Genomic DNA, 14868 nt, shown 5'->3' on the forward strand with positions numbered 1-14868 from the left:
TGTCTTACTTTTAGTGAGATCATGAACATTTGCATTTTTGAAAATAACAATCTTATCAATAATAAACATTTATAATTTTAAATGTTTAATTCGAGATAGACTTGGTCCGACTGTGGACAGTAAAATATGCAGACGTGATCTGCCATCAGCTGCAGGGGTGGAGTTTTAAAAGTCGGGTACTTTCTACTTCTCGTTGCGTCAGTGAGCCGTCAATAACTCAATTATTTTCTAATCTTAATTAAATCATCTGAGCGAAGTTTTCTCTCATACTCAGATTCCTAACTCAACTTTGTTGGACTCACAATACTTAATGAAAAATGTATAAATTCCATGCTGAGAAATCCTTCTATATTTAGATTTATACATTTATTTATTTGAATTAGCTTACCCAGCCAGAATTTCTGTTGCCGATTATAGTCAAGGTGGCAACATTTAATCAACTAATCATGTTCATGAGTGTGGAGGTGGCTCAGGGAGCAACCCCAGGTGAGCCAGGGAGAGGGGATTGGCACAGCAGAGACTAGCTGGCCAATCAGCTCTCCCTGGATTCAAAAAGGCAGCAACTGAGCTGCCAGAGACAGAGACACAGACACACAAAGATATAAATGGAGAGAGGCACTCGAAGGAACACAGAGACAATGCTGAGCTGCAAATTAGTCGCCAGCAGTAATTGCTGGCCCTTTAGGTTAGGTTTATTTATTTGTGCTCCAATGGTTAAATAAACAAAGTTAAAATGCTAAAAAGAGTTGAAGTTGGTCTCTAGCTGCTGTGGTGAGACCCTGGTGGCATCGACATATGCCACGATGAGGAATCCCATTCATCATGATCTTCAGGCATAAGCATGCATTTCAGTCCTGTAAGGGCTTACGTTGTGTCTGTCGTTATGAGCCTGCAAATCACACTGTCCTCATCAAATTATCAAATCCTGTGAATTCATAAATGTGGTTGAATGGATATAGAGATAATCGCCTAAAGAGCAACATAAGGCCATAATAATGAAATGGAGAAGTTCAGTGTGCGACTTGAGGGATATTTGCCTGAGATCACAAATAAGGATTTGTGTGGGGTTTCATTTTGATTAATGGGTGTCAAATACACATTAATAACAGCTTTGGTGATTTCAGGTTGCCTAAAGCTCGCCGTCGCTCTGTTTGTGTTTCAGCGGGGGATTTCAGCTCATTGGCTTTAATAACATGCATGAATGAATAGGCATTTTTTTAAAGAAAGAAATTTGTTGCAGTAATTTTTTTTTTTCCTTGCCTCTTTCTGCTATTAGGGAGCAATCAGTGGCCAATTGCCTTTTTTAATTCCTTCTCCAGGATCTTGTTGAAAGTCAAACACACTTCAAGGTATCTGCCTTAAATTCCTCCGCGGCTGCCCCTCCATTCGTGCTCGGCGGTGGGTACGAATAAAAAAGATAATTTGCGCTGAGTAATGATTTCCCATTTTATACTTTCTTGTACTGTTATTAGTTAGATCCGTGTGGCAGTGGAAATTAATTTTCTTTTCACTTAGAAGGGACATTACCATGATTAATTTCAGCATGGAGTGGACGAAACTGGAGGATTTGGGCAATATGAGGAGTGAAATCAATTTGCTCTGATGTGAATAGAGCCTGTGAATGGGAGTATAAACAAGTATGAAATTACCTTCTCTGTCCTCACCAATAATAGGAAGAGAAGCTTTACTTGGCAGGGCCTCTTTGTGCTGGAAATTTGACCCTCTTTGGCTTATTAGGATGACAAGACCTTGGAAATGAAATTCTCTCTAGCTATCCACCATTTTTTCAATATCACACACACCACTTGTCTGGCTGGCAACTGTCAAATGAATTAACAGGCACAAATAGGGACAAAATTCAAAGGATGGTCCTGTTTGGTTTTATATGGAAGCCAACCATGGTTACGATGGTTTGAACCAAACCATGTCTGATGTTTGTTCTGTGGTTCTTCTGAGCTGGGCTGCCCTTAATATTTTGCCACCTATTGTCTGTCACCTGACTGTCTGCCTTTCTACCTGTCAGCCTGGTCTGGATCATTTGATCTATTAAATTAACTTCACTACAGCAGCCTGTCCATGTCGGTGCTCGGGTCCACCCTGCTTGAACTTCTATCATCAGATGATGTGACATCTGAGTCATCAAGGAAATCAATGTAGTCTCTTACAAACATGGGTGCATTAGGCAGAAGTGGATACTGGATATCATGTTCTGCTCATTGCTATGGTTTCTCTGAGATTCAGTTTATTAATGTGTTGAATACAAAAGATGTAACATTTTAAGTAATATAGTCATCCTGCCAAGATGGTTTTGGATCACATGGATCGAATTCACAAAATAAATGGGTCATTTTGTGAGGAAACTGTATTATAATTAGTGATCAGACATCTATTTAACACTTATTTGTGTATGGTCCATGTATTTGGGCTTGTCAATTTGGAAGTTTAATTGATTCCATTCAGGCTCAGACGTCACATTAGAATCTTCAATTTTAGAATGTTTCTTGAATTTTTTTTTTTAATGTAAATGACCTTGTTTCGAGTTGAATATGAATGTCGGAGCTTGCTGACACTTGGATGACACACCAGTATGGAGGCATGTTATATTTTTTCAGTTTTTTTATTACGTCTAGTGTGTAGGTCACCATTGACTTCAATTGTATTGGATTCTGCTGCAACAAAGTTTAACCCTTAGCTCCAGAAGTGTTTGCTGGACTCAAACACTGCACCCACCCTTCCATCAGCATAGTGGTGAAGTGATAATGAGTAAATTTTTCTTTCTTCGGTGAACTATCCCTTTAAACATAACTGCTATAGTGCTTTGAAAAGGTGGATCTTCCGTTAATAGAGCCACCAGGGCTTAGCGTTGGTTTGTGTTCTGCAATTAACTGCAGTACACAGGTAGCTTTCAGTTTTATTTAGTTCACTTTAAAGTCAATCAGAATTTTAAAAAAACGATGACAAAATTCTCACAAAATGTAAATTCCTGCTCATTCTGTTAATCTAGAGTCCATAGACTGGCCATTTGAGGGATTGAACTGAATCGGGTGCTGTCATGCCTCACACTCGCCCTGAGAAGCATGAAGGTTACTTACCATCTGTTACAGTGGGACACTGAAAGTCATCAGACTTGATAGATCGAGATGGATGGCTGAAATCTATGACCGATCTTGGCATGCTGCGAAGCCCACTGCAAGACCAACGAAGATAGATGAGCCCTATTCCGCGCTGATTTTGGGGACACTTTGTAACATCTCTCAAGTGGCTGAAGGCTGAAGGACCATCAGGGTGGGCAGACTGGTGTCCTTGGCGGCTAGAGCGACTCAAGGTCTGGGTCTTCAGGGATGGACCCACTGACTGATTACAGGCAGAATGGTGAGATGGGCTTCCAGTGTTTTTCATCAGCTGGTCTGAGACAGAGCATTGATATATGACGGGAGCTTCCCTCTTACTCTTGGTCTGGTGGATCAATAGTCAGAGAGCTGGCAGAGCTGGGGAGGGGTCTCATGTCATGAACGACAAGCTGCTGCGGACAAAGAATGATGGTAGGTCTTCTCGTGGGTCTGCAGACGCTGGAGAGGGACTAATGTTGTGATTAGAGCAGCCTCTGAAACTCATCATTCCTCAGTGGACTGAGCTACTTTCTGAAGATAGTAAAAAAAACATCTAGAGCAGCCCCTCTCTATTCTCTTGCATGTTGTCAGTTCGTTCAGCGTGTTGTTCTTTTCTTAGAAATTCTGTTTTTTTAGTTGTTTTTTTCCCCTTGATCTCTTGCTAGATTTAGTGTGGTCTTAAGATCCATGGTTAAGTAATACAAAGAAGAAGAACAATACAATACTTATGAGTCTAATACTATTTTCCCATCGGTGTAATAATGTCTATTGACCATTTTACTACTATGGTGGAGTTAGAAATTGCTAACTGTTCAACACTTGCATAAATGAAATCACTTTCCACAACTGGGCCTCAACAATAAGTAAACTTGGGTCGTAGTATGGGCAGTGGTGGGTACAGTAAACAGAAACTTTATAATGACTCAAGTAGATGGCTCAGTAGTGACTTACTTCGATAGAATGTATTGCGTTCAAACAAGATATAAGGAGGTAACAACAATATAAAGTGAACATTGAATGTTATTAATAAAGTGACATTTTCATAACTAGTCACTGTCAAAATACATGCTGTCAACATTCCACCATGAAACTTGAAACCCCTCAAATGGACCCACATTTTCTCCCATGACTGTCATCAGACAGTTACTCCACTATGACCAATAGGAGCAAAGGGACGGTGATCAGTCGGTCATCATGTTCCTCTCTGACTACTCATTCACTGCTGGATAGTGAACTGCTAACCCGACATAACAACGTGGACCCTTGACTCAGCCGGAGTGAAAGCAGCGGAGCTCTGAGGATCAACGAGCCATTTAAACTTGCTGACTTTTATCATTTTTACTGGAATGTCATGAATGAATGCCTTAATAAATCAAAGATATCAAAAGAAACATATCTGTCATGTACATTTAATAGCATATTGGACACTGCTAGTGTTCAACAGGGGTGTCATAACATGGATTGATAGAGCTGAAACACATTTAATGGGATTGATAGAGCTTCCTTTAATTTCATTGCTGTGAATCAGCGTTCTAAGGGCCAAATTATTTGAAACCTCCAGCCAGTGAGATTATGTATCTATCAGGTCACCTGACTTAATGCCAGCACAATCCTTTTTCTGTGGTGTTATTTAAGAACAGTTATTATAAAACTATAGTTTCTTGTTACTTTTCAGATTGAGAATTTCCATTCAAATTTTAAATATCTATCCTAAACCTTTTGCTTCTTGACATCTGACAAACAGTGTCCAGCCGGTACTTTTCTGATCTGAACTACTACTCAAGACACCTTACTACCAGTCACATTCAGCAACCTTCAAATAAGTGGATGGGAAAGACAAACCTCTGAGCCACCTAACCCGTATTTGAAACTGTGATACAAAATATACGGAAAGACAGGCAAACATGTTAAAAGATGGATTGTAGAGAAGAGGACCACTTCAACGTACATGACTAGATCATAAAGCAGAGGAATGTTCGGTGCATTTGCTTTGCTTAACAAAAAGGCTACACTTGCCTGGGCCAAAGGCAAAATGACCATCAATCATTGACAATCCGAAGTACACCCAGGCTAAACCTCACATTCCTAGGCGATTGAGGGCTGCGTCAGTCGTCGCTACTCTTTCATCACCAGATGACACATTCGCAGTCTCCTCAGCTAGATTGTGACAACAATCTGCAGGAGTCCAGCAGGTGGGAAGACCAAAAGAATGACCTGTCCCAACTCCGCAAATATTTTATCTTATTTAACATTCATTCCCAAAGGTCAGCAATTAACTTGGTGAGCCGATGTTCATTTCAACAGTTCATCAAGTTTTAAAAGTAACATCAAAAGGGGTACTAACCACGAATTATCCTTTACCATTTGCAAAATAAAATCTTTGTTTCTCATGGATACTGTAAGCAAGGTGACCCAGGAGACACTGTGCACAACTAAATAAAGACATTAATGTCTTAGTGTCTCAGTTTGCTACACACTGTCCAGTGCAATACCGAGTATCCAATTGGTCTGATAATTACATCAAGAAGAATTAAAGGATAGAAATTAATTACAGGCATGAGTTGCTTCAATACAGCATGCTGTCATATTTGGTGCATCACGTTCCACACCAGCAGATGCTGTCACTTACCTCTCAAGAGTTCTTGGCATCTAACAATTTTAGAGACTCAGGAAATTGGTAGTGGGGCAACAGAGCGTGACAATCAAGATCCATTTCCTTTTACTGTGGCCTTGTATATCAAGTAGCCACAGCACTGCTGGATGAGTCCAGTCATGACCTCAAGAAAAATTAGAACATGAGCCTTGCCTTGTTCGTGTCTGTGTCACTCCAACATTGAAAACCCGCTTGATTTATACTTTTCCATTTTGAGCAAGATGGTAGAAGCATAAAACTTATTCATAACAGATGGTATTCGAAGGAAAGCTTCAGGTTCATGCCAACAAGTGTTGCTGTCAATGTGTCAGTAGAGCACAGGGTTAAAATCATCACTGTACAAATTCAGAAAAGCGATAGCAAAATGTAAGTTAGTGAAATTAGGCATATTGGAAAAATACACTGCTTGTTGGATTACTAAAATCATTATAGTGTCATGTTTAAGTCAAACGACGTCTCGACAAGTGCTGTTTGATTTTTCAAGAAGAACAAAGGCCGTGAATGATACGATATTAAGTGATGCTGCTAAAGTTACCAAATGTCTCTTTCAAGTAAAAGCCCAATGTTCGTTATGGCGCTTTAATCCTTTATATCAATCCCACACTCATCACACTGCTGTAAGAAAAACTCACCAGAGCATCAGATGTGTGTAAATTTGCTGCAGCAAATAGTCCTCAACAAATACATTCATTTTGGAATGACAGACAGGGAATTTAGCCTTTTTTAAATAGTAATTGAAATGTGTTCAATAAAAACCAATGTACTGGGTATGCTTGTGGTGGCTTTTTAATGGGACTTGTTAACAGTCTAGTAAATAATATAGAATATCACCAACAAGACGAGGGTTGATGAAGGAAGCGTGCGCTACTTGTGCTTTGTCATTCCTGTCATAAACCCTGTTTCTTGCATTTCTATGACGAAGATGTTCAGGGAAATAGTCCAATAAACATGTTTTACACAATACAGCCAAGTTAACCACTTTCACAGGTAATCAGTCCATTTCCTGGGACTGGTACATGAATAGATCACTCAGTATTTGGTTTAAAAGCTGAATCAATTTCTTTATCATGTGAGCATAACAGCCACATTGAGCAGCTCAGCCTCTGCTCATCATTTCTATCATGTTTAGTCCAGCTAGTCCATTGCATAATTCAAGACTTTATTTGCATGTTAATTAGCAAAGAGGCCAAGATGTATCAGGCTTTAATTGCTAATGGTGCTGAAAGGTCAGTTCAGTCAAGAGCTTATGACGGTGTGTGACAGCCCATGAGCAAACACAGCAAAAACAAGAGTGAGTGTTTGGAAATGATTCTGGCTTTGCTCTGAGCTTCTGTCACCTGGAGAAACTTCAGAACAGTAGCGAAAAGATTATACTTGTTTTGTTAGAATTTGTATTGATGAATGTGTGAAATAGTGGTTGGAATATATTTTTATGAAAATTAATGAAGCTATTAGCTAATAACACTTACAGTGCACAGAATGTGTGCTTATTCAAACAATAAGTGAGGAACGATTCTGAAATGACTCGAGTTGATGAGACATTAATAGTTCATTAGTAGTTCCCTAAGCCAGGACTATGATTATGAATTGCAAGAGTAAGGAAAAAAACTACCCCCCAAAAAGGGGGGGATATTTGTTTTGCAAATGTTAAAGCACGGAACTTGCTCATGTTTGTATTTTCAAAGGTGATGCGGATGCCTGGGACATAACCCAAACCTTTCACTTCTTTGTGGTGGTCAAGACACCACAAAGAAGTGAAATGGGTTTCTTTTGGTTATTCTCTGGTATTTCCTTTGATCAGCATCCCTAATGCATCAGAAAATAAGGTGTTTGTAAATGTTACTTAATTTCAGTCAGACAACTCACGTTCAACAGTAAAACAGGTTTAGTGTTTGGTGTCTAGGCTCCGACTTAATCACTCCCCCATATGATTACACAGTTATGATGGGAGTGATGAGCAAATACTTGTAACCCCCCAGTTGGAGCCTACAGGTGGATCCTTGGGTGATGGAGGGGCTGAAGCAACTGGTAGCAATACTGCTTAAGTGTGTATTATAGATGGTTGTGGAGAGTGAGGTATGTCACATGATTGGAGCAGCGCAGCTCAAGTTGGCTGCCTGAAGTAGCTTGCGTGGCTCGCTTCATGTGTGGCATTAATAATGTGATAAATACACTTTTCCACCTTTTTGATTTGTTAATTATGTTAACTTATGTTATATAATGATAGTATGACGAGGGACCACTCACCAACTAGTCAATTCGATTTATCACTTTACTTTGGTCAGCAAAAAAATGGGAAGACTTTCAGCCTCCTTGTGATTTCTGTATGTCTATTAGCAAACAGTTTTTTTTTTCTACCCCTCTCTCAAGGCTCTGCGTTTTTTGATACATCCACTTGAATCTGATTGACACCTATGAACCAAACCAACGTTTATGTAAAGACTGTATTTGAACTTTTACCCTGCCTTAGTCTTGCACTTGAGTCCTCCACCTGGCCCCGGCGTTGGCAGGAATCTGGAAACATCTGCATAGGGATTACATTTGACCTTTCAAATGAACTGTAATATATTATAATAACATTCAGCCCCTAGTAATGGTCAACCTCCAAAAATACTGACTCCTTCATGTCACTTGACACAGAGCAGACCCCCCCTGCCTTGTTATACAGGCTTCCTATTATAAACCTGTATTCTCCTAGGCCAGATGACATGATCAGGGTTATTTTCTGAGACTTGATAATGCATGTGTCCACATTGTGGTGGAGCACAATCACTGAAGCACAACCTACTCAGCTGACGTCCTCTGACACTTTCATAATGTACCATTACATTCATTCATTCACTAATGGCCTCCACGTCGTTCAACTTTTATGAGCAGTTTTTAAAATAAGTTAAATCTTTTTTATACACAGCCAATATACAAACCCCACTGCTCTCTCTTTGAGTTTGCAAAAGGACCAGTGAAGTGAGATCCAAGGCCTGTTCTATGGATCAAGGTTACTGGCTTATCAGGGTTATTTCAGGAATAACTTTAGCAGTGTCTCAAGTCAGGGGCAGTATCCATTGGAGGACCCGGTCTACGGATCGTTCATCGGCCACGTAGACTGTGTCTGCAGAACTGCAATGAGACTAGTCTTCTTATGGCATCACCAGCCGCCCTTCCAGCCAACAGAAAAAAGTTTGGTTGATTATAAATGTTACAAGATGTTTTTTTAACATGTGTACCGTTAGATGATCGTTTGCGTACCAAAGTGGATGGCAGGACACATTTTTGTCCGCATTTGGAAGAGCTTTCCAAGTGGGACAGCAAGGTCTTTAAATGCAGCCTCTTCATGATTACCGGTAGTATGAGAAGTAGATACCTACCTTAGGTTTAACCTGAGGTATGCTGTCTTGGCAATTTACACTGCAACCGCAATTCCACAGCTCCAACATTCAGTTATTTGATTATTTTAATAGGCACGATTAGTTAATTTCGTCCTTGATTGTTCTATTTATTCTAATGATTTGAGCAATAAGACATGATATGCTAATAATCCCTCTGGACTGTAATTTGCCATATTTGTGTTACTTTTTGCTCATTCTAATTTGTGCCAAAAAAAAGCAAGCAAACATATTAACATACTATTTTCATATATGCTTTTCTCCCCAGAGGTTTTTATTAGAGATGTGACAATGTGGCTGTCTGCACATTTTGCACTGTTTTAAGATGTTCTGTTAAAATGTTTATTTTTCTTTTAAAGTAGGTCGGTGGTTCAATCCCTGTCATCCCTGTTCGACATGCCTAAATGTCCTTGGGCAAGATTACTAATCCCCGAATATATCCCCATCTCAAAAAGAAAGGTGCCACACATAGATGCACTGTGTGGATGTTTGTGAAAACTGTAATGTAGAGCGCTTTGAGTGGATATCAAGACTAGAAATACACTATTTAATACGATACACACCATTTGCCATTCATTTGATCCTTGTGGGCTTTATTTGTCCATGAACTACATTCAGCATCTAGACATATTTTCTAACTTTTCTACTATGGACACGCCTTTCGCTTCTCTGATCAATGTTAACAACAAGCAACACAGAGGTGCAAGCTTCTGGTGGATAAAGACTGATTAGGACGTTTTAGATTCAGATGTCCAGTAGCATCCTTGTGGTTTTGAGCATGTGTTTTCGTTTGAGTGTTTTTAGATTCCTCTTCTTCTATATACTAAACCCTTCAGTCATTTAAGACTCTTTTGTTAACTATCCACAACTGTGTCATCTGCATTTGAGTCCTCAACTTGGACGTGACAGATAAAGAAGATCAAGTTGATCCAGTTTCCTTAACTATTATGAAAATAAATTTCATCCAAAATAGGTAACCGAAATAATTCCTTAGTCTTACGGCACTTTATGCAAGGCTGCATATCCAATAATAATATCAAAGGCCCTATCAGGAGAAACTTTGACGCCTGTCGGGCACTGGAACCTTGACTTCAATTGCCCAGATGCCATTTCAATTTATGCCATTGTTTTGTGTGCATGATTGAGGGCCTCTAGCATCTGTTTCAGGTGTGTGTAGGGTGTCAGCACATAAAGCATGTGGGCTGAACTCTCCTGCATATTACAGTGTGGAATATACACAACATAATGATGGTTCAGGTAGGTTTAAGACACTCATAACATTAACATTGTTAACAATGTGTGGTTGACTAAAAAAAATCCTTCAAATGACATACAAAAGAGAAAAACGTACATGATCAGGTTTGCATGATCAGGTCTTGGAAAAAGGAGGAGCTGGGCAGACTCAAGGTGACAGATAATGGGTGAAGTATGGTGGTCGAGATTACCTTTGACCAATTCCATAGTATGTCTTTACGGCACGGCTGGTTGTTGCTAGTGAAGAGCTGATTGTGCTGTTGCATTTAAGGTTAGTATGGTTTTGAGATACGACTGTCATATATGGCCATTGCAAAAATGCTTGATGATTCCTAATGTGACACAGCTAAAAGGAAAATAAAGTACAACTCTTTGTAAAGCCATCTTTGCACCCAGACTGCTAAAATCAGTGTCACTCATATATAGTCTGCTACAAAAGAGACTAAATGAAAGTAGGGCACAGAAAAAAAATTACAAATGCACATAAACACCAAATTGCCCAGGGCTGTAGCTTCTTGAACTAGCTGTTCATTAGATACTGTGGTGTTAGTGAATGTGGCAGTAAGATGGGGTGTCCTTCTCTCCTAGGCTGTAAAGCACTGCGGTGGCTCATCAAGGACACAGACGCTCCATACAATACTGTTATGTCGGTGTCAGAAAATGGCTGTGAACCCTCTACGGCTGGATGAATGCTGGGATGTCCACTTAAGGCTCAGCAAATCTCTTCTTTTTGCACATCGCTGAAACATCACTTAACATTTCACCTCAACTTCATAGTGTTATAAAAGTGACACATATTGCCTACTAAAGGAAATGGGAGCATGAAATGTACCATAAATCGTAACAAGCGCTGCTCTCTCCTGAAACATGCTGATGAGTTCTTCAACTTGGGTCCAAATATGACTCGGCGAGGATGTGTGTGAGCCGCCAGCAATCAGCCAAAGTGCTGATCGTTAATTGATTTACTAAATACATAATGTTGTGTTGTGATTGGACATTGTGATGGGATTGGGGGGAAGGTGATAGCGACCCCTGAGAGTAAAAGAACCACTCGAAATATTTTTATCTTCTTGAATAGTGTTTGTGGTGGGGTCAGGGTTAGGTAAGGGGCAGAGGACACTAGTGTTTGAAAGTTCACAGGCGACATGCTTCTGTTGTTGTTTCATGTCATTATCTCTTTTTGCCTGAGAAAAATAAAAAAAATTAAGTAAGAGATTGAGAAGGAGATATAGCGAGAGTATCCTGGACTGTCGGGTTCATTTGTGGAGCTCAGGAACAGATCTCAGGACAGTAAAGCAGTATTTGTATAATTCTATGTTAAGGATATATAACAATGCATTCACGTGTTAAAGGGGGAAGAAACCATCCATACCTCTTGCATACTTATTAAAAAATTGGGTTACCAAAATAAATCTGTATTTGAAGAAGGAAATATAAGATATGTATCTGTTCCTACTGGCGATTAAGATTAAGATGCATTTATTTTTCCCAAACACATGCACAGACATGCAAAGGCACACTCATGCAGGTAGGAAAATTTGATCTCTGCTTTTGACCCATCTGGTGCAGGACAAACAGAGCAGTGAGCGACCATGTACGGCACTCTGGGAGCAGATGTTGGGGGAGTAAGGTGCCTTGCTCAGGGGCACTAGACACGGTAGGGAGACTCTTGGATTTTTGGACACTCGATCAAGGTTCGTCTTTTGTTGTCTCTCCGTAGAGACGAAACATCTTCTCTAGACCCTGGTCTTCATGCATTTCATGACGGGTGTTTTAAACACAAAACCAATGACCAGGAAAAGCCCCAGCTATGCTGTTACTCACCAGACAGACATGGACGTGTACCCAAGACACAAGGTCAAATCATGTTTCTGCACAAAAATAACAAACAAAAATAGCAAACCAACAGACTCCCGAGAGAGATACTGTTGCTTATTCCTACCAGGAAAGGTAACTCCAAAGGTAAATCCTTCTAAGTAGTGCCTGATAATGAATACTTACTCAGCACAGAAAAGAGTGATAAACCAACCTGGTACAACTGGGATCCCGGACGAGCCCCCACTTGTTACACCTTGGCTCAGGTGTGCAACAAGAAAACCCTGATAACACAAGTTCTGAAGATATAGCATTTATTTTACATAACTAATATTACAAAACACCAAAAGACAAAGAGAACACGTCCATGTGGAGATCAACCCGGTGAGTGAGAGAGACCAGAGCCCAGTCTGCAGGTCTCTTAAGTAGTGGTCGTCCAGGTGCGCCACATCACTGCTGATGACTAAGGCTGACTCCGCCTACAGGATCCTGAAACAGAACACAAGCACAGCAGACAACTCCAGGGGCCCGTTTCACAAAGCAGGTTTAGTGAAAACTCTGAGTTAGTTAACCCTGAGATGAGGGAAACTCTGGTTTTTCAGTTTCACAAAGCCAGTTCAGCTTTACTCTGAGTCAGTTATTCTGGCAACATACTCCGTGAACCTAACCTGCTCGCTGGCAGGTTTTCTTCAACTAACCCCGAGTTTCTCCTGCTCTTAAGTTGAAGCCTGCAGACTGAAGGCAGTGGCAGACATGGCGTGTCCTTTTATTGAAGAGCCAGTTGATGTCGAGGCGCAGATACTCCGCAGACATCTCCACCGGGAGAGGATTATTAGACCCTGATTGGATGTTTTATCATTCCCTGATGAGTATCTGTTTGAGCGTTTCTGTTTCTCTGCATCATCTATAATTTATATAAACAATATTCTCAGCCCTCACATCGCTCACATGACGCATCGTGGACATGCTCTCAGTTCCGAGCAAATTCTTTGTATTGCACTTCGTTTTTTTGCCAACGGCAGTTTTTTGTATAACGTCGGTGATGCAGAGCATGTGTCCAAGGCAACTGTCTGTCGGGCTGTCCGAAATGTGACACTTGCACTGAAACGGCTACTATGCACGTTTGTAGTGTTCCCAAGTCACAGACCCACCAGACTTCTCAAAGAAGAGTTCCACAGAATTGCAGGTATCAGTCTTAGCAGTAATTAATTTATGTCATAAAGCTTTGAGACTTGAAGCACTAATCAGTCAATTTGATATATTTTAGGGTTTCCAGGTGTGATTGGCTGCATAGATGGCACTCACATTCCTATCATCGCTCCTTCAATAAATGAAGGAGATTATGTGAATAGGAAATCTGTCCACAGCATTAATGTGCAGGTAGGCCTAAATAGTAGCCTTTAACATTCCAAGTTAAATACACTACACCATACAGCTAATTACTGTTCTCCACTGTGAAGATCATATGTGATGGAGCCCACATGATTAACAATGTGGAAGCGAAGTGGCCTGGGTCTGTGCATGACTCACGAATGTTTCGTGAGTCGACACTGAGTGCCAGATTTGCCGGTGGTGAGTTTATATATATAATTTATATATAGTATATAGTTATATCCTATGATCAAATATTTTGTTTCCTCCTATTGCAACTGAAACAAACTGTATCTTGTATTATCATAGTAGAGTTCGATGGTTACCTACTCGGAGACAGAGGGTACCCCTGCCAGCGCTATCTGCTGACCCCTTACCCTGACCCTGAGCCTGGCCCACAGCGACACTACAACTTGGCTCACTGCAGGACACGAGCCAGAGTGGAGATGACCATCGGGATACTCAAGGCCCGGTTCCAGTGCCTTCGTAGGCTCAGGGTCACCCCAGAGAGAGCTTGTGACATTATAGTGGCATGTGTGGTTCTCCACAACATTGCCACTATTAGAGGAGAACAATGTCCTACTCTTTCCCCCTGTGATCCAGGTATTAATCATACCCCCCCTGCTGATACACGAGATGGAAGAGCTGTTAGAGACATGATATGTGTCAATCATTTCTAACTGACCCATCACCTCCCCAATGTTCAAGAACGACAATATGCATCTCATTTTATGAGGTCTTCTTTATTTCCTAGAAGGACAAATTTTGTACAGTTGTTAATCCTTTGTTGTTGAAACAATTAAAAAACATCCACCTGTGGGCACGTCACCCACCTTTAACTGATGGTCCAGCAGTTGTATTTCCTTTTCTGTTTTGGTGATCTGCAGCCTTATGTGCTCCATTTCTAGGTGTGATTTGTTTATTTGAGATTCTAAATATACCTTGTAAAGTTGTTTCACAGGGAGCTATAGGAACATAAATGACATTGAATTTCAGTGCCATGTCTATTTAGTGTCATTGTAAGTTGTGGGTCAATGCTGAACAACATCTTACTGAGGTAAGCTGTGCTGTGGAGGTTGATGGACCTTCTTCCACATTGTAATTTCCAGCATGGCTCTATTAGAGAGAAAGAAGTTGCAAGTTGTATTGTGGAACAACACTATTAACTGAGCCAAAGTTATTTAAAAAAAAAAAAGGTGTATGCTTCAGCAGGCCTCTCTGCATCTTCCCTCTCTGTGGCAGCTGATAAGGTTTCTTCATCATCCTCCTGTAATGAAACAGA

At 40.5% G+C, this 14868-nt stretch overlaps 1 pseudogene; it reads left to right on the top strand.

Annotated features, from left to right (window-relative positions):
• The first annotated feature begins 12968 nt into the window (after positions 1 to 12968).
• On the top strand, positions 12969 to 14266 carry LOC133973885 (putative nuclease HARBI1; annotated as a pseudogene).
• Positions 14267 to 14868: the final 602 nt, after the last annotated feature.

Source organism: Platichthys flesus, chromosome 18 (genome assembly GCF_949316205.1).
Source record: "Platichthys flesus chromosome 18, fPlaFle2.1, whole genome shotgun sequence".
Classification (NCBI taxonomy): domain Eukaryota; kingdom Metazoa; phylum Chordata; class Actinopteri; order Pleuronectiformes; family Pleuronectidae; genus Platichthys; species Platichthys flesus.